Consider the following 21,530-nt stretch of genomic DNA (forward strand, 5'->3'; position numbering starts at 1 on the left):
TAGTGAGAAAAATAATCCAGTGTTCACCATTCCCAAACCGCCTCTCTCTCTGGGCAAATAAGGGATGTCTCACATTAGCACATTTAAACGATTTCCCCATAGAAATTGAAAAAAAAGGGTATATAATTTAATAGTCATTTCCGCAGGAGGAGGAAATACAAAATTGAAATAGACAAAAATTGGTATTAAAAAAAACCATAATCATTTTAACTTTTTCCCTGAAAGAGAACTTCTTCCACCATTGTACGTTTAATTTGCAGATGTTTAATTTCTCCTCCCAGTGTAAACGCCTGAATTCTCTTTTTCAAAATAAATTCCTAAAACTTTAAACAAGGCTTTATCTATCTAAATATCCTCAGGTAGACTAAAAGGGTTTTCCTCTCGTCACAACCAACAAGCTACTGATTTATCCTGATTCACCAGGGAGTTGGAAACATTTGAATACTTATTTATTTCCTGGCTTATACCTTCAAACGACCTTTTTGAGGCAAAATATATATACAAACACGTCTGCATACGCCTGACACTTAACACATCCTTTATGTTGGGAACCCTCACAGGGTATGGCTTAAATGAGATTATTCTGCTCCCTGTGTCTTAAAAAGGGGTCTATGGAGAAGACATATAAATAAGGGGCTCAGCGGGCATCCCCAACACCCGATTTTATGGGAAAAGATTCCTCTACCCAGCCATACCCAGACCTGTCTCATAAGCTCCTTCATACAGCAAAGCCAGTTTCTTCACAAAGGTATCTGGGAAACCATATGTTTCTAGTTTTAAAAAGATAAACATGATCCACCCTATCGAAGGCTTTGGCCTGGTCAAGATTCAATAGGTACCGATAGATTTCCATTCCTGCCCATTTCAAACAACTCCCCAATGTTAATTAAATTATTGGCAATGTTTCTTCCCTTAATAGCACAAGATTGGGAACTTGCTGTCACCATCTCAGCGATGTCACTCGTCCAATTTCTAAGGACCTTCACCAAGATTTTATAATCATTATTTAGTAAGGCTATTGGCCGCCAACTTTTTAAATCTTTCGGATCCCCTTTCTTATAGAATAAGGTCAAAAGGAATTCAAGATGACAGTGAGAGACCCATCCCTCCCAGAGAGGAATTATAAACTTTAGCCAATGCTTCTACTAAAACCTCACTGAAAATGTTATAAAATACAGCAGTGAATCTGTCCGCCTCTGAAGTTTTATTACCGGACAGGGTCTTAATTGCATTCCTCACTTCTCTTGCTGTGATTAGGGAGCCTAAGCCTATCAAGTCATCCTCAGAAACTGATGGGATATTGTCCAAATAACTGCCTATTTCTACAGGATCAAAAAACTCTGCATAGTATTCAGTGACTACGTTTAGTATCAAACCTTTACTGGTAGCACAAAGACACTGTTGTACATCTTTTAAGCTACATATAACCTTTTTATTTCTGGTTTTACAATTTTCATAGGAATCTGGAGAACAGATTCAACAGCCACTAAAATCCTTCTCGTTTGTTAAATAGGATAATCTTTCATATTGAAATAACCTCATGTTTTCTTTAATGCACCTATAATGCTCAGAATTCACCTGCCAATTCTGCATTTCCATATATAGTTGTAACAGCTTAGGAGGACCAAATACTTCTTATACCTCGTCTTGTTTGTTAGATCTGAAGTTTTCTTAAAAAATATTTTTATATCTTTTTTTTAAGTGACCATGGATGACCTTCTGACTATGGCCACATTCTCGGAACCTATTGGTCATGTCCACTGCCTGCAATTTAAATTCTTTAACTGTTGAACAGTTTCGTCTTAGATTTATTTATTTATAAAATATTTTACCAGGAAGTAATACATTGAGAGTTACCTCTCGTTTTCAAGTATGTCTAGATGAAGAAACTGGCCTGTTGCGATATTGTCTATTGTGTGTCTTGGATGATGGCTGTCGGCTAGTAGAAGGCTGTTTGTAGAAGTAGCCTTTCTGAATATTATGGTCTCTAGCCTTCCCTCATTATTTTTACTGATGGTTAAAAATCGAGGAAGTCAATCTTATCTGGACTAGATTGATAAATTAGTCTCAGATTCTAACCACTGACATTTAATGTTTTGATAAACTCTGACAGTATATCTTTCGTACCATGCCATATAAGAAATATATCGTCTATATATCCGATCCAAATTTCCTCTGTGAAGACCACATCTCCTCCCACATGCCCAGATATAAATTGGCATAGGTGGTGGCGACCACGGTCCCCATGGCAGTCCCCAGTGTCTGATGGTAGTATTGACCGTCAAATAAAAAGTAGTTTTTGTAAGAGTAAAGTCTAGTAACTTAAGCACAAACTCATTGTATGTAGTGTGTTCTTGACTCCTATATCTAAGGAAATGCCCGACTGCCAACATTTCTGTCTTATGCGGGACGCTGGTGTTCAAGCTTTCTACATCCAATCCTACCATAACGGTTTGTGCGTCGATACTGATGTCCTCCAATTTGAGGAGAGCATCCTTAGTGTCGCGTAGGTAGGAGGGCATGGTGCTGACAAATGGATGAAGGAAACTGTCTAAGTAGGTACTTGCTCTGGAAGTAACGTTGTCAATCCCAGAACCTATGGGTCAACAGGAGGCGGGGTAATCCCTTTATTGATTTTCGGAAGATGATAAAGGTGGCCGTCTGTGGGGTTTTTACAGAAAGAAAATCAGCTCATTCCCGAAAATCACCTTCCGTTCCAAACCCACCTTTATTATTTTAGTCAGCTCTTGTTGGAATTCCTTAGCAGGGTCACATTTGAGTCTTTTATAGCATTGTCTATCTCACAAGAGGCGTATACATTCTTTGGAATAATCAGATTTGTCCAAGATTATTATATTACCTTGTCAGAGGGCTTTATGATGATTGTCTCATCTTTTTCCAGATCTTTCATTGCCTGATACTCATGATAAATTGAGATTGTGTTTGTTTATCTTGGATTCTAAATTTGTTAGAACTTTAGTTACTAGCCTTGTAAAAACATCCACATCCGTGCTTGTTTGGCTGGAAGTGTAAATGTGGATTTACTCTTAAGATCAGTGAACAAGCCCTCTCCCTGGGGTCTCTCGCTCTCTTCTAGGAGACTGGAAAGGTTCCTCAAATTGGATAGATCTATATTGTCAAATTCCTCAAGTGGGGTATTTAAATTAGCCATTCTTTGGCGCTTGGTGAAAAATGAATGAAGTGTCAATTTTCTCGAAAAGAGGTTCAGATCTTTTATAGTTTCAGAAGTGTCCATTTTATTTGTAGGACAAAAGGATAAACCCCTTGATAACACTTTGATATGAGCTTGGTCAAGTTTTCTTTTGGAGAGATTTATCACCTGAGATTTGTTTTTGTTGAACTTCTTGGGTCTCTGCTCCCTGTATGCCCACCTGCTTGTGTCTCGCAGGAAATCTGCCCGCCGTCCCCTTTCTTGTCTTTCTCTCTAGACCAGTCTGTACTAAAAAAGACGATGTAGCTAGGGTGGAATGGGGTAATGGACGTGGTCCATTAGATGTATTAGCGTGTCTATTATCTGAGTGATCTGACTCGGTGTCACTGGCTGAACATTCCCATCCAGAAGATGATTCTATTGCCTTAGTTGGTTGTCTAGATTTGGATATGTGTTATTTTGCATCTAAAGATTTTATCATCTTGAAAGTCCAACGAGTCTCATACATTTTCCGTTTTCTACTTTTTATGTTTGTTAATCTCTCGATATTGAGTTTTAATCTCTTTGAGATCCACAAAATCTGGATCATCCTGCAAGGTGTGTGTTTGCGTCAAGAGTGTATCTATTTCTAAGTTGACTTTATTCAATTTTTTATTTTCAAAGTCAATTATTGCCTTCATAAGTTCGGCAGAGCATTTCAATAGTATGTTTTTCCAAGATTTCAGAAAAGACTTAGAGATCTGTTGTGAGGGAGCGAGGTTGACCGTAAGTCCTCTTGGTACAAGCTCGCTCCCACCAGATTTTCGTCTGCATGCTAAATGTTCTATTGAGTTCTGAACTGAATTTGTGAATATCTTTTGTTGTTAAATTATCCACTGGTTTGTTAGTATTAAAAAAAGATACCAAGAGCTTCACTCCGCCAGATCACAAAATCACTTTTGCTAGACAGGAAACCAGTCATGTTGACTATAATAAAAACTACAAATATCCTATATATAGTATGGATTATTGGGTGAATGCTAGCATATACATATATATTCAGTGCCCCTGGGGATGCCTGGGAGCTGGTGGGTCAGAAAGGACGCACTTGAATTCCAAATAACACGAAACGTGTGTAGGGTTTTAGGTGACGCCAAGGTGGGAGCCGACACACACCTGGAAGCATTCTGCAACACTCCAAGAGATACGGTCGTATAGCGGTGGCTTGTGAGACTAATTAAGTCTAGTTTTCCCGCATTCCATAGTCTGTATCCGTGTAATGTTACACAATATACAACTATGTTTCTATCTTGGAGGCATTTAGAGTTATGCTCCTCAGAAATGTACACACATTTATGTTGGTTATAGAGTTACATGTTATCTTGTGTATCTTAGGTCTTTTACCATCTGACTACCCCCTAAGGGGAATGTATATCAGTGGCTGCTGATCGTGGCGAGACACGGATATTATATACTGTAACTCATTATTGTTACAATTGTTGAATCATATACCAACAGATCTACATTTATTTATGTACTCGAATGCAGGGAATGTGACGCCTTTTTCATTGGTAGCAATGGTGTTATAAATATGACCACATACTGGCTCTATATTTATTAATGGATTCCATCTAAAATGAAGACTCCTGTTTCCGATTGGGTGCATCTCAGAATTACCTTATCTGAAATACTGTTTAGAGATAACTATTGGGATTATATCTACCTTCCTGATGGTTTTCGAGTTATGCTTCTCACACATGTACACATATTTATGTGGGTGATCATGAGCAGCAAAAGTGTCACAATACAGAGTATTAATTATGTGATCACATAGTGGTTATGTACCTATGTGTGTATTCTATCCACAATTAATATTTCGACTTCTGATTGGGTGCATCTCAGATTGCCCTATCGGAGATATTACTTTGAGATACCTATTGGAATTATACTTACCTCCCTGATGGTTATCCAATATTGTGGATCTCGAGTTGCCTCACCTTGGAGATTTTTTAATTGATCACTGTACATATAATCACTTGCGTCGTTATTTATTAGTATCATCATTAAAATGTTATTGTTTTTCATATTATGCAATTGATCACTTCAATACTCTACTACTTTTGTCAGTTTTTCCAATAATACTGCTATTTAAGCACATTCCTGCTATATCAGGAATATTGACATTCCATGACTGTTTAAGTCAAAATATATTTCTACATCTGGAGTGCAGTTCTGAGAGGGATCTAGTGCAGGCTTAATGCTGGACACTTTGTTTTATACAATCACTTTTTCATACAGGAAGTCATATCTCTTAAAAAGAAACCCCACCCCATCACACAGGTGTGGGTCGTAGGACCAAAAATATGCACCACTTGACCATTCTGCAGAAACGTCCCCAAGGGACGAGAGTCTGGTTTCCTGAAAGAATACAATGTCAAAGTAAAGTTCCTTAAAAACGCTATATGTCAGGGATCTCCTTTTCCAGGCTTTTATTGAATTAACATTTAAAGACCGTACTCTTAGAAGGGTGAGGGAAGAATGTGTTATTCCGGAGTTGTTGTTGACCTCCACATGTCCTCTATTTGTGCTTCTTTTTCTCATGAGTTCTTCTCCCTTTGCCAGGCGATAACCCTCTCTCGTTTGAAGACGGTGTCATCTCTACATCATGTGTATCTACTGTATAGCTTTTTTGCTTTTGTCATCTACCTGCGGGGTGGCGACCATATTTATAACATTGGGTTCCGAGCATTCTTCCATCTCCCTCCTGCTAATGTCTTGAGAAGATGATGCCTTCTGGGAATTCCTTGTTGCTTCTGTATCTGGGGCTTCGTGGGTACTCAGCTCCTCTGTTTCCTGTTATTCCGCTCCTTATTGATCTTCCACTCTATCAGCCCAGGACTTTACTAGTGGCTGAAACATATATCCATCCTTAAGTGGTCAATCACTGCATTAATATAGATTTTTTTAAATCTTGGACAAGCTCACCTGCACAAGGATTGTGCTTATTTGCTGACTTTGTACCTATGGGAGTTTTCTTCCTGGACTTCTGAACCTCCTATGTGGATCCTCCTGCTTTCTCACCATCACCTGCTGCTTCTAGATGTTCTGGAGCAGGGTGAGCTTTCTGACTTTGTTCCATTGCACTTTCAAGACGCAGTTCCACCTCATGCCTCTCGTTGTGTACTGGTCCCTCTTGTGAGTTTTTGTTCTGTGGAGTCTGAGAAGGCAGGGGATTACTTCTTGTGACCTCTCTTTCTTCGGTGATCAGATTGTGGATTTCCTTTAAAACCTCCTAAAATCGGACGCAAGCCCATGGTGTCCCTCCTCTCTGTAGCTGGCCTCTCTGTTCTGGAGTACAGGCCTCTATCCACCGCTGTTTCAGAATGCTGCAGAACATACTCTTGCACTTGATTATGCTGGGGATGGGGACAGATGTTGTACTGTATGTTTGCCCACTTTTTGAGCACAAGTTACACAGAATATTATTCTTGCATTCATTTCGATGCCCCAAACCTTTGCATAGGCTGCGTCTGATTTTGTAACATCCTGATGAAAAATGGGATGTTGATCCGCACTTAAAGCAGCATTTGGGCTGCACAAGGTAAAAACACCTTCCTCTTTTGTTTCCAATGTATATGAAGTTTGGTAAGTGTGTCACAGTGTTGTCTGCACATGCAAGTTTCACCTTTAACCGATATCCTCCATTCCAATATTCACCATTGTAGAGTTTCTTTGGCCCTATGAGTATGTCACACTGGCACTTCAGCCAGTACTCAATGTCAGCCACTGGGATAGATTCATGATCAAAGATGATATTCACCATCACAGTCTCAGGTTTAGAAAATGCTGTGGCTTCAAAAAACTTCCACTCAGAGCTGCTACTCACTGCTTTGCATCTCTCCCAGAAAGTCTATGTGTGTGTGCAAGGTTTTAAAACGGATATAATATGGTGAATAAAGGCCATGCAGGAGGCGTAAACATGCTCTGGGTCAAGGATTTAATTATGAGCATTTGACCCACATAATCTAAACCTGGATCTTCCTGGTCCTAGATATATCAGCCTCGCCCCATTCCTTCTTCTTAAAGGATTTCTTATGGGGATAGTGTGAAATAATCTGAAAGCTTTACTTGCTTTCCACACGTTTTGCTGTGAATCAGCGGGTTTTGCTGGTTCTGTCTTTTTCTGGCAGTCTGAGCCCCCAGCAGCTGATACGCTGTCAGTGCTGATTAAAGAGCTGATCCCATTTACCTCTCTCAGGGAGATTTCCTCTGGAGCTGCTATGTCTCCCAGCAGCTGAAAGTTGTTCCAGGTTAGCAGTGCTTGTTCAGGTACCTGTGTGGTCTGTGTTTCTCTCACGGAGTTAACCCTTTCTGGCTCACACTTTAGCTCCATTGCATCTTAAGGCCTTTGCCATGTTTAGCGCTTGCTGGCGGAAGCGTGCTGACGCGCGCTCCCGCTCAGCACTGAGCCCCTACAGCCGCAATTAGAGCGGCTTTAGTAGGGGCTCACCTGCGCTTCCGCGCGCTTGCGGAAGCGCAGGTCTTAGGGGAATTTAAAATTCCCCCGCTTGCCGGCGCGACAGGCCGGTCACGTGAGCGGTTCGCCCAATGAGTGCGAACCAGCTCCGTGACGTCACTGGCCCGCCCCCGGCCAGTGACGCGCCTGCCCCTAGCCCGCTGACAGCGCGTGCGGAAAGCAACCGCAAGGCCAGGGAAAGCACCCGCTTTCCCTGCGCCTCAGCACGCCAGCAGGGAACCTGGCTGAGGCCTTAGAGTTTATAGCAATGGGCTGTGAGTGAGAAGAAAGTTTCCCAGGGTCTCTTTTCTTGGTTTCTGCCTCCGCTGCTGTCTGCAATGTACCTGTGTTTGCCTCCTGACTGACTCCTACAGCAATCACCTCATGTAGGAGACTATCAGCCTCAGTTTCCATGAGCTGAGGACTCTCAGCCTCTCTTCCCTTGGCACATTCAGCCCCTGCATTAGGCCTCGGTCCCGCTGCGCTCGTTGGCGCGGGCGGCTAAGTCGCGAGTTCCCCACCAGCAGGGGAATCCTCGCGAGCCGGTCCCGGTCCCCCCTGGCGGCACAGCTGACTACACGCTGTGGCGCGTCAGCCGCTAGGAGACACAAGAGAATGGTGTTTCCTAGCGTTGACGCGTCACGTGGTGTGGCTGTGAGCCAATGGGGAGGGGAGGCTTCGGGAGGAGGGGAGGCTTCGGGGAGCGGGGAGGAGTGTGGAGTGAAAGCAGGTGAGTGCCTGTCTGTGTGTGTGTGTATGTGTGTGCCTGAGTGCCTGCCTCTGTCTGTGTGTGTGAGTGCGTGAGTGCCTGCATGTGTGTGCGCGCTTGTGTGTGTATGAGTGCGTGAGTGCCTGTGTGTGTCTGTGTGTGTGTGTGTGTGTGTGTATGTATGTATGAGTGCCTGCGTGTGTGTGTGTAGCAGCTCCAGCCCGAGTCCGTGGAGGGAGGGGGGGGTGAGTAGCAGCTCCCTCCTGCAGCCCGTGGAGGGAGGGGGGGTGAGTAGCAGCTCCCTCCTGCAGCCCGTGGAGGGAGGGGGGGGGGGAGAGTAGCGGGTCCCTCCTGCAGCCCGTGGAGGGAGGGGGGGGGGTGAGTAGCAGCTCCCTCCTGCAGCCCGTGGAGGGAGGGGGGGGAGAGTAGCGGGTCCCTCCTGCAGCCCGTGGAGGGAGGGGGGGGGTGAGTAGCAGCTCCCTCCTGCAGCCCGTGGAGGGAGGGGGGGGGTGAGTAGCAGCTCCCTCCTGCAGCCCGTGGAGGGAGGGGGGGGGGAGAGTAGCGGGTCCCTCCTGCAGCCCGTGGAGGGAGGGGGGGGAGAGTAGCAGCTCCCTCCTGCAGCCCGTGGAGGGAGGGGGGGGAGAGTAGCGGGTCCCTCCTGCAGCCCGTGGAGGGAGGGGGGGGTGAGTAGCAGCTCCCTCCTGCAGCCCGTGGAGGGAGGGGGGGGTGAGTAGCAGCTCCCTCCTGCAGCCCGTGGAGGGAGGGGGGGGAGAGTAGCGGGTCCCTCCTGCAGCCCGTGGAGGGAGGGGGGGAGAGTAGCGGGTCCCTCCGCTCAAGCCACGCCCCCCCCTCCCTGTCAAACCTCCCACTCCCGCCCACCTCCCGCTCCCGCTCCCTACAGACCGCATATCGCGGTCTGTGTATCTCAGCGCACCGCCTGTCAGCAGTGCGGGTGCGCTGACTCTGGGAGCGGGGCCTTAGCCTTATGTTGGGCACTTTGCTATAAGGCTTGTTTGTCTGCCTGCTCTCTCTTGCCGCCCGCCTCCCCTTTTCCAGCTCAGCCTCTCTTTTCTTTTTGCTCTCTGTTATAACATTACTTTGCTGCTGGGATTTACTGCTCTGGGTTTGTATGTTACTTTCCCCGGATAGAACCAGCACCTCACCTGTTTGTGCTTCTTCCTCATTCTTTCATGCTCAGCATTCTCTCTCTCTTGTCTTTTCTCTCTGAATTCTCTTCAAATCTTTCCGTTTGCAAAAGATCACCATTTATTTTTTGAGTAAAAACACGCCTCCAATTAAGGGGGCATTGCAATACTTTACAGTTAAACAAATGAAAACAATATACAATTGTTTTGTTAGACTGGGAAAGCAGGAAGAAAGAGGTAAGTCTTAGGCCTGGGACATAGTGCCTTTAACAGTGCTGAGGCGCGCTGAGGCTCAGGGAAAGCGGGTGCTTGAGCGCGCCGTCAGGGGCCGGGGGCGGGCCAGTGACGTCACGGAGCTGGTTCGCCCACATTGGGCGAACCGCTCACGTGACCGGCCCTGCGCTCAAGCAAGCAGGAAAATCTGAAGACTCGGTGAGACACACGCTTCCGCAAGCGTGCAGAAGCGTGCGCGAGCCCCTGCTAAAGCCGCTCTCATTGCGGCTGCAGGGGCTCAGTTCCGAGCAGCAGCACGCCTCAGCATGGGTCAGCGCATAAGCGCTGACCATGTCCGAGGCCTTACACCGAGCCTGAAACAGTGGTAAGGTAGATCTACACCTGAGCTCTGGCAGTAGCGAGTTCCAGACCTCTGAAGCTGCACACGAGAAGGCCCACCCACCCAGCGTTGGGTGCCACACCCTTGGATCTGAGAGGCGGACCCCCCCTGAGGACCTGAGATCATAGCCAGTACCCCTCCATTGTTTCAAAAGAGACTGCAGATATCCTTGACCTTCAAAAGGTTTTAAAAGCCATTACGGGCAACTTGAATTGAATCTGGAAGATAACTGGAAGCCAGTGCCGCTCGCATAAGATGGGAGAGATATGCTCAAAGCGAGAAACACATCTCAGCATCCGAGCTGCAGCATTCTGCACAAGCTGGAGCCTTCGCATCAGGCAAACCGGTAGTCTTAGATATAAGGCATTCCCGTAGTCCAACTGCGTAGACGCAAAAGGAATGGACCAGTGACTCAAGGTCCATAAATGACAGAGTGGATGCAAGCTCCAAAGCAGCCTCAGATTTAAAAAAAACAAAAAAAAACAGGCTTAACAACTGAGGCCGTTTGGTCTCACCTGAGGTTACGACCCAGGGACACGGGTTGTGACTGTACACCATTGATTAAGGGAACCTCGCAAACACCGTCTCATACTCAGGCGTCTTGCCGAACCATAATAATTATTTAATTCTTGTCAGGATGGAGCTTCATCCAATTCATCTCCATTCATGCCACCGCCTAATCTAGACTTGCCATCAGTGCGACAAAGATCCATGGGCAGCCCTGGAAAGAAAGATAGATCTGGGTGTCATCTGTATACTGTTGGCCCTTCAGACAAGGCTTCCAGATGATATTGCCACCTGTAGGTTCCGACCCTGCAGGAACGAGGCAACCCATTGTAATGTGGTCCCACCGATACAGGGTAGGTCCCTCATGTGGTGCAGCAGCACCCCATAACCAATTATGTTGAAAGCCCCTGAGGTCCAACATTGCAAGGGCAGAAATACAGCCCTTGTCCATGGCCATCAATAAGTTATCCACCACACAGACCAGGGCCGACTCAGTTCCATGACCGGCTCTAATGCCAGACTGTTTGGGGTCAATGAAGCCAGTTCTTTCCAGACAATCTTCCAGCTGGGTGAAAACTACCATCTCCAACACATTCCCTACCATGGGAAAGTTGGACATTGGACGATAGTTGGCGAGAACATCAACATCTAGACCCACTTTCTTCAACAGGGGATGGACGAGCGCCTTTTTCAAAGCCACCAGCACCTCCCTCACAGCGAGAGATCTATTGATGATCTCCACCAAGCACGGAACAACTGCATCAATAGTCTCTTTCAGGAGCTATGATGAACAAGGATCCAGGTCACAAGAGGTCCAGTTCATCCCAGGTGTGATTGAGAGGAAATCTGGGATTGAAATAAAGCTGAATTCTTCCAAGACAAGCTTTGCTTTAGGGGTGAGGCAAGCCTTGAGGTCTATTGGGGGACGAATAGCAGCACGGGTGCAAGCAATCTTATCATCACAGAGAGATTCACCACATCGCTCCTCAGTTGGACAAACCACGGTGGAGGAGCAGTCTGGATAAACCAGGCTGCTCACCATCCTGAAGTGTTCCACTGGACGATTCCTTGCAGAGTTGATCCTCAGAGTGACGTAGGCTTTCTTCACCCTGAAGACCACACGTTTATACCCCCATTGACATACCTTCAAGGATGTCCGGTCAGCATCCTGGCGGGTTCTCAACCACCGCTGCTCTTTCCTTCAGAGCCTGCTACAGGTCCCGGAGGTTGCGAGAATACCACTGCGCACTAGTGGATCTACGAGCAGGCATTCTATGAAGAGGGGCCACTTCATCCGTGGCTGCATGGACAGCCAAGTTGTACTTCTCGATGCAGACAGAGATGTTGTCGTCCGGTGCAAATTAGGATAGATTGTCCCCAAGGGCAGCCCTAATTGGCTCAGGCAGCCTCATAGGCTGTACCCAAGCTGCCTTGGGCCCAACACTCCATTTAAGGGGTGGTGGGGCTCCTCCAATCTGACCATGGATCACCGTATGATCTGTCCATAGGGGGGAGGAAAATGTCACCTCCCCAACTGATACCCACAGCACGAAGATCAAGTGTATGACTGTGCTCATGTGTCGGGCCATACACAAATTGACTAGATCCCATAGTATCCAAAAGATTCCTAGCCTCAGAATTGTGTGGGTTATGAACCCACATGTTGAGGTCCCCAAGCACCATAGAGCAAGGGAACTCCAGTAATATGGGAGTGACCACATCCGACAACTGAGACACAAAATCACCCCCATGTCCAGGCAGCCTATACACTAGGATGAAATACAAAGCTTGATTGTCATGCACGGCAAAGCGAACGGTCAAATACTCAAAAGACTTGACCCTGGGCCCAGGGTGGGATGTGCCGATAAGATGGGATGGAAATATCACAGCTACGCCTCCTCCCTTCTCTTTACCCTCCCAAGGAACAGATGTGATTGACCCAAGACAATCATCTCACGCACCAGCGGGGCACAGTAGATGACTGATCTAGCATTTATAAACATGATATCCACAGCGTGCTCCTCTAGTTTGCTCAGAGCTGTTATCTGGATTCCAGTTCCCAGATGGAGGGAGATTGATTTCAGAACACCAGGTCGCCGGGCCTCCGTTCCAAACAACCTCCACCCCCAACAACCTCCGCCTGGAGAGGAGTACTTGCGAGGGCAATAGATGGTCTCAATCCTCTGAATGAGGGCAGGGGGTAGAATACACCTCCATCCTTGGCCAAAATACCTGCTTCCAGACGCATGCCTCCACCCCCTTGCCCACCCCATACTAAGAGCCAAGAAGAAGGAGGCACGCAGCAGGACCATTTACATCCCCCCTGTCCTAGGGCTACAAGACATGCAGTTCTCCTCCTAAATCAGAGACAATAAATAGGAGATGAGTGATCACTTAAAACAGGCAATAGTCCTGAATACATATATTAGACCAGCGGTGCACAAAGTGGGGATCGCGCCCCCCCATATTTTTCTGGGGGGGCGCAGCGTTGCAGGGGCCCCACGCTCTTCCCCCAAGGCATTTAAATTAAATGCCGGGGGATCACGTGAGGCCCCTGCAACTCTAAACTTACCTTGTCTCTGCCGGCGTCAGGACTTGTGTCCATGGCCACTTGTGTCATTTGACGCAGCGTGGTCATGTGACGTGATGTCTCGCGCGTCAAATGATGTTGCGGGTCACGTGATATGATGTCACATGATGACGCCGCGTGAGGTAAGTGGAGGGGGCGCACCTCCGGAGCAGGAGAGGCAGAGGGGGCGCAGCAAAAAAAGGTTGTGCGCCACTGTATTAGACAATACCTGGGTGTCTTAGCCTTAGCCCATTCATCCCAAGGCAAGCAAGGTCTATTGACAGCACCCTACAGACTTTGCAGAAGTCTTGTTCTGCAGCTGTTTGCAGAAGACTTTGCATGCTTGCATGGATGGAGCAGTCATGGGAGGAATGCAAGCCTGGACGAGGAGACATTGTGGGGAGATTACAGTAGGTAAGGTAAGGGGTGGGGGGGGGAAGGATGGGGCTTAAATGGAGCAGGGCTACAGGTGTAGAACATGAGTGTAGAGTAGTCAGCTCACATAAAGCTGTCCAGTAATGTGAATCAGCAGATAGAGTTCCTGAAAGACCCAGGCAGACGTCCACCTCTTGTGTAACTCTATCAGTATAAATGTTCCCTTTGAAATGGGCTCACATGAAATACAATGCTAACACCCTAGCAATGCTCCCCCCCCCCCCCATGCTATCTGTACACTTATACTACTAAACAGTCACATGACCATCAATGAAACAGCCTCATTGCATTATGATTACAGACATTTGGCAGACTGTTTAATTAACATAGCATCACACTGAACCACAACACCTAATATACCAAATTAAAGAACAGACATTTCAGGAAGGGGCTTGATTTTGATGAGAGGGGCAGTATATAAGTATATAAGCATGTGTGGGTCTGTGGACATGTGTAAGTGCACAAATCTGTATCTGTATATATATATATATATATACAGGCATACCCCGGTTTAAGGACACTCACTTTAAGTACACTCGCGAGTAAGTACATATCGCCCAATAGGCAAACTGCATCTCACGCATGCGCCTGTCGTCACGTCCTGAACAGCAATACTAGCTCCTTACCTGTACCGAAGCTGTGCACAAGCGGGGAGACTATAGAGCCTGTTACGCATGCGTTATTTACATCAGTTATGCACGTATGTGACGATTGCAGTACAGTACATGCATCGATAAGTGGGGAAAAGGTAGTGCTTCACTTTAAGTACATTTTCGCTTTACATACATGCTTCGGTCCCATTGCGTACGCTAATGCGGGGTATGCCTGTATATATATGTATATGTACATAAATATATATATATACACACTGTGACAAACGGCTTACTCCGGGGCTCCGTCGTTTGTCCGGGACTGTTTAGAACACGGTCTTTTAGGGTAGGTTAAATGATGAGGCGTCACGTACTGTTCCTTTAAACAGGCTATGCCTGGTTTATTCAGTCCCAGGCACTGAGACTGCCACAGTGCATACAACAGAAAACAGATCAAAACAAAAGCTGCTCACCTGAGCGATAACTTAACTTAGATATCCCTGACTCAGGGTTGGAAGTGGCTTTTCCACTTCCAACATCAAAACACGGTACTTTTGCAGTCTTACACAAATGAACAGAAAGATTGAACCTGTTTGGGGAAGAGGCTTCTCCCCTCTGTAGTTCAGCAGCCTTCCAGCCTCCTGGCTCTTGTGGGGAGCCCAGAGCAAACAGGAAATCAGTCTTTCATACCTGATTCCTAATTAGCATGACAGGTGACAGAAATCAGGCAGCAGACAAACTCTGGTCTGGATCTCTCATCCCTCAGTTCCAGCGCTTGCCAAACTGTGGGATGGAGTGTATGTATTATAAGGCTGCACTCCCAGGCCAAACAGGATAGAAACTGTCTAGTATCCTGGGAGCCCTATATACGGAATTTATTACCATCCCCTGGTTTCTGTCACATATCCTCCCCCCCAGCTCAGACCTCGAGGGATGAGCGACCATGGATATTAGGGAGTGCATCCTTGACAACCCATCAGCATTGCCATGTTTGTGCCCTGACCTGTGTTCCACAGAAAATTTAAAGGGTTGTAGGCTTAGGAACCACCTGGTCACTCTAGCATTCTTTTCCCTGTTTTGACACATCCAGGTAAGGGGTGCATGATCTGTGACCAACCGGAATTTTCTCCCCAACAGGTAGTATTTGAGCGTCTCTACAGCCCACTTTATTGCGAGACACTCTTTCTCTACTATGGAGTAATTTTTCTCCTGGGGATTTAGTTTCCTACTTAAATAAAGGATGGGGTGCTCCTCACCTTGAGACTCCTGGGAGAGTACCGCCCCCAGCCCTACCTCAGATGCGTCGGTTTGGACTACGAACTCTTTGGAGAAGTCAGGTGTGACCAACACTGGTTGGGCACAGAGAGCTTCTTTCAGGCTTCTAAAGGCCTGTTCGGTTTCGGGGGACCACTTTACCATTAGCGGTCCTCTTGCTTTTGTGAGGTCAGTTAGTGGGGTTGCCTTAGTTGCAAAATTGGGAATAAACCTTCTATAGTACCCAATTAACCCCAAAAAGGTCCTTACTTGTTTTTTTGTAACTGGCCTTGGCCAATTTTGTATCGCCTCCACTTTGAGTGTTTGGGGTTTGAGTAAACCTCTGCCAATAGAATATCCCAGATACTTGGCCTCCTCCAGACCAATAGTGCATTTAGCGGGGTTAGCAGTTAGTCCAGCAGACCGGACTGCGTCAAGCACAGCTTGGACCTTTGGAAGGTGGGATTGCCAATCTTCACTATGGATTACCACATCATCCAGGTAGGCGGCAGCATACCGAGCATGTGGTTTTAAAATTTTATCCATCATTCTTTGGAATGTGGCGGGAGCTCCATGTAAGCCAAAAGGCAACACCTTATACTGAAAGAGGCCGTCTGGGGTTGAGAAGGCTGTCTTTTCTTTTGCCCTTTCTGTGAGGGGAACCTGCCAGTACCCTTTTGTTAGGTCTAGGGTTGTGAGATATCGGGCTTTGCCCAGTCTCTCTACAAGTTCATCTACCCTGGGCATAGGATAAGTATCAAATTTTGACACCGCGTTTAGTTTCCGGTAGTCATTACAAAACCTTGTTGTACCATCTGGCTTTGGGACTAAGACTATAGGGCTGTTCCACCCACTTTGGGATTCCTCAATTACACCTAGTTTTAGCATTTTTTTAACCTCTAAACTTATAGCCTTTCTTTTGGCCTCTGGGATTCGGTACGGTTTAAGGTTAACTCGGACCCCCGGTTCAGAGACTAGGTCATGTTCAATTACGCTAGTTCTACCTGGCCGTATAGAGAAGATTTCTTTGTTTCTTTTCACTAAATTCTGAACCTCTCGTTTCTGATGAACAGACAGGGTTTCAGCTATGCTAACCTCTGGGTCAGTTTCTTGATTCTCTGACGGACCTGGGGGTACTAGGGTTAACAAGACTTCTCTATCTTTCCAGGGCTTGAGTAGGTTTATATGGTAAATTTGCTCAGGTTTCCTCCTACCTGGCTGTCTTACCTTATAATTAACTTCTCCCACTCTTTCCAAGACCTCATATGGCCCATGCCATTTAGCAAGGAATTTACTCTCCACGGTGGGAACCAGAACTAGTACCCTATCACCTGGAGAAAAAATTCTGACCCTAGCACCCTTATTATATGTATTCCTCTGTGCTTCTTGAGCTTTCTCCATGTGTTCCCTCACTATGGGTAGGACTGCAGCAATGCGGTCCTGCATCTGGGCAACATGCTCTATTACACTTCTGTAAGGGGTAACCTCGTGTTCCCAAGTCTCTTTGGCTATATCCAGTAAGCCCCTTGGGTGTCGGCCATACAATAGTTCAAACGGGGAGAAGCCAGTGGATGATTGGGGAACTTCCCTAATGGCAAATAACAGGTACGGTAACAAACAATCCCAGTTTTTCCCATCTTTATCAACCGCCCGCCGTAACATGCTCTTTAAGGTTTTATTGAACCTTTCCACTAAACCATCTGTTTGTGGATGATAGACTGAGGTTCTGAGATGCTTGATTTTTAGGAGTTTACATAGCTCTTTCGTTACTTGGGACATAAATGGTGTTCCCTGGTCAGATAGAATCTCTTTAGGAATCCCGACCCGGGAAAACAGAACTACTAACTCTTTTGCTATGTTTTTAGCTGAGGTGCTACGTAGGGGAACTGCCTCCGGATATCGGGTGGCATAATCTAATATTACCAATATATGCTGATGTCCCCTAGCAGACTTTATTAGGGGTCCTACTAGATCCATAGCAATCCGGTCAAATGGTACCTCTATTATGGGAAGGGGTACCAATGGGCTGCGGTACGCCTTGAACGGGGCGGTGATCTGACATTCTGGGCATGAGGAACAATAATTCGTAATTTCTGCCAGAACCCCAGGCCAATAGAAGCTTCGGAGAACCTTTTCTTTTGTCTTTTCCACCCCTAGGTGTCCCCCCAATGGATGACTATGTGCGAGGTGTAATACTACGTTACGGAATGTCCGTGGTACCAACAATTGTTTAGTGGTAACTGATTTCCTTTTATCAACCCGATATACTAGGTCGTTCTCTACCTCGAAGTAGGGGTAAGCAAGTGACCTATCTGGTTGGCCAGGAGTACTATTCTGGTCCCGTATATTTCCCCTTGCTACCGCTAATGTGGGGTCCTCCCACTGGGCCTTCTTAAAACTCCCAGGACTGACCTCTAGGTCAGCGAGGGTCTTATCCGGTTCTGGGGTGGTAAGTGTCTGCTCAACATCTTGATTTGGGGTATTCCCTACCAAAGTAGTGATGGGGAAGGGAATTTTACAGCACTCCTCCTTTTCCCCCTTCTTATTTGGGCCCTCGTCAACCTCCATTTCTGAAAAAGGGAAAGGATTTGTTTCTTCTAATACTTCGTTATGGTCCGCTATTGAACTCTGGGCGCTATTCTGAGCGGGGGACCACATTTTTAGAAAATGGGGAAAGTCGGTCCCTATTAACACATCATGTGCCAGTTTGGGTACAATACCCACCTTGAAATCTAAAGAACCAAACTCTGTTTCAAAAAAAACATCAACAGTGGAATATTCATGATTATCCCCATGTATACAACAAATTGCCACTCTTTGTGAACTGTTTCCCTGTTTCTTCTTAATGGGCAAGAGGTATTCGGACACTAGTGTGACCATGCTCCCAGAGTCAAGAAGTGCCCGAACCCTCTTACCATTAACCTTTACAAATGCCCACAGATGGTTATTCAAGGGGTCCTCTAGGCTAGGGCCCATACATTGGGACAACAGCGAATAAGGTTCCACGCTGTTGCATTGCATGGGCTCATCATTTAGTGGGCAGATTTTTGCTGTGTGGCCCCTCTCATGACAATTTACACATTTAGGTACATAGTCTGTGTCCCACTTAGAGCCTTTTCCCGGCTCCCCATGTTGGCTATTGCCCTTAGTGTGCGAACCACTGTTGCTGGTGCTGCGTGAAGGTGGTCGCCGCTCTTCAGCGCCCCTTAACCCCGGTACCCTTTTACCGTCTCTGGAAGAGTCCTGGAACCTCGGGTAGTGGGGTTGCTCCACGACTGTGGGTTGCGGGTGCTCTTCTGCTGCATTGTACCTTTCTACGAGGGCCACAAGCTCATCCGCATTGTGGGGGTCACTCCGACTGACCCAACGGCGTAAGGCAGAGGGAAGTTTCCTCAAGAACTGGTCCATGACCAACCGTTCCACGATGTGGCTGGCTGAGTTGATCTCGGGTTGTAGCCACTTCCGGGCGAGGTGGATGAGGTCATACATCTGGCTTCGGGTGGCTTTATCCATCGTGAAGGACCATGCGTGAAACCTTTGGGCGCGAACAGCCGTGGTTACGCCGAGGCGGGCGAGGATCTCGAACTTCAATTTTGCATAGACGTTAGCTTCGGCTGGCTCTAGATCAAAGTAAGCCTTCTGGGGTTCGCCGCTTAGGAAGGGTGCGATTAGACCAGCCCACTCAGCTTCTGGCCATCCCTCTCTCTGTGCCGTGCGTTCAAACGTGAGAAGATAGGCTTCCACATCATCCGAGGGTCCCATCTTCTGAAGGTAGTGGCTTGCCCTGGTCATTTTCGGTACTGGGGCTGCCGCTGCCAGTGGAAGGTTACTGATAGTCCCCCTCAGGATCTCGAGTTCCTGCTGTAAGCCCTGAGCGAACCGCTGTTGCTCCTCTCTCAGCAAGCGGTTTGTCTCTTGCTGGTTTGCATTCGCGTTTTGCAGGGCTTCATTCGTCTGTTGCTGGTTTGCATTCGCCTGTTGCTGGTTGGCATTAATCTCTTGCTGGGCTATTAGCAGCTGTTGCTGGGCTGCATTCGTCTGCTGCTGGTTTGCATTAGTTTCTTGCTGGGCTATTAACAGCTGTTGCTGGGTTTCATTCGCGTCTTTCTGGGCAGCGACATTGCGTACCAGCGCACCCACCACGTCTTCCATCTTGTTTGCAGAGGATGAAAAAAACTTTTTTTTTTTTTTTTTTCAAAATTCTTCAACCCGCAGACCCCCTAGTGCTCTGCCCGCATTCTCCACCATATGTGACAAACGGCTTACTCCGGGGCTCCGTCGTTTGTCCGGGACTGTTTAGAACACGGTCTTTTAGGGTAGGTTAAATGATGAGGCGTCACGTACTGTTCCTTTAAACAGGCTATGCCTGGTTTATTCAGTCCCAGGCACTGAGACTGCCACAGTGCATACAACAGAAAACAGATCAAAACAAAAGCTGCTCACCTGAGCGATAACTTAACTTAGATATCCCTGACTCAGGGTTGGAAGTGGCTTTTCCACTTCCAACATCAAAACACGGTACTTTTGCAGTCTTACACAAATGAACAGAAAGATTGAACCTGTTTGGGGAAGAGGCTTCTCCCCTCTGTAGTTCAGCAGCCTTCCAGCCTCCTGGCTCTTGTGGGGAGCCCAGAGCAAACAGGAAATCAGTCTTTCATACCTGATTCCTAATTAGCATGACAGGTGACAGAAATCAGGCAGCAGACAAACTCTGGTCTGGATCTCTCATCCCTCAGTTCCAGCGCTTGCCAAACTGTGGGATGGAGTGTATGTATTATAAGGCTGCACTCCCAGGCCAAACAGGATAGAAACTGTCTAGTATCCTGGGAGCCCTATATACGGAATTTATTACCATCCCCTGGTTTCTGTCACAACACACACACACACACACACACACACACACACACACACACACATATATATACATATATATATATACATACACACACATATATATATATATATATATATATATATATATATATATATATATATATATAGATTTGCACACGTGCACTTACACATGTACATATATATATATATATATATATATATATATATATATATATATATATATGTCTGTGTGTAGCACTGTAGATGTGTATGTAAGTGTGCATGTGCAAATTTTTACACATAATTGTGTATATCATTTTGTGTTTAGACTGTGTATTCGTTTGTGTGAATCAGTGTGTACTATGTGTATCTGCGTGTGTATCAGTGCGTCTGCCTGTGTATCAGTGCGTCTGCCTGTGTATCAGTGCGTCTGCGTGTGTATCAGTGCGTCTGCGTGTGTATCAGTGCGTCTGCGTGTGTATCAGTGCGTCTGCGTGTGTATCAGTGCGTCTGCGTGTGTATCAGTGCGTCTGCGTGTGTATCAGTGCGTCTGCGTGTGTATCAGTGCGTCTGCGTGTGTATCAGTGCGTCTGCGTGTGTATCAGTGCGTCTGCGTGTGTATCAGTGCGTCTGCGTGTGTATCAGTGTGTGTGCATCAATGTGTCAGTGAATTTGATGACCATCATTTGCTGCATTAAGGGTCAGCAGCTATAAAGGGCAGAGGGTACCATTAACTCCTTCCCTGCCAACAGGGCCAGCAACACATTACAACACATTGATATTATTACACTGCTCTGCATGTTACTATACTGCTCTGCATGTTATTATACCACTCTATATTGCACTGCGTGTTATTATATTGGACTCCATGTTATTACACTGCTCTGCATGTTATTATATTGCACTGTATGTTACTATACCGCTCTGCATGTTACTATATCTGTATATATTGCTCTGCATGTTATTATATTGGGCTCCATGTTATTACATTGCTCTGCATGTTACTATACCGCTCTGTATGTTTTTATACAACTCTGGATGTTACTATATCTCTCTATATTGCTCTGCGTGTTATATTGGGCTCCATGTTATTGCACTGCTCTGCATGTTATTATATCACTCTGTATGTTACTATACCGCTCTACATGTTACTCTATCTCTCTATACTGCTCTGCATGTTATTATAACTCTGTGTGTTATATCACTAT

The 21,530-nt window shown here is 46.3% G+C and overlaps 1 protein-coding gene across 1 annotated transcript in view; it reads right to left on the reverse strand.

Moving 5' to 3' along the window:
• CPAMD8 (C3 and PZP like alpha-2-macroglobulin domain containing 8) overlaps positions 1-21,530 on the reverse strand; it is a 118,737-nt gene that overhangs the window by 96,596 nt on the left and 611 nt on the right.

The sequence above is a fragment of the Ascaphus truei genome, chromosome 8 (genome assembly GCF_040206685.1).
Source record: "Ascaphus truei isolate aAscTru1 chromosome 8, aAscTru1.hap1, whole genome shotgun sequence".
Lineage (NCBI taxonomy): Eukaryota > Metazoa > Chordata > Amphibia > Anura > Ascaphidae > Ascaphus > Ascaphus truei.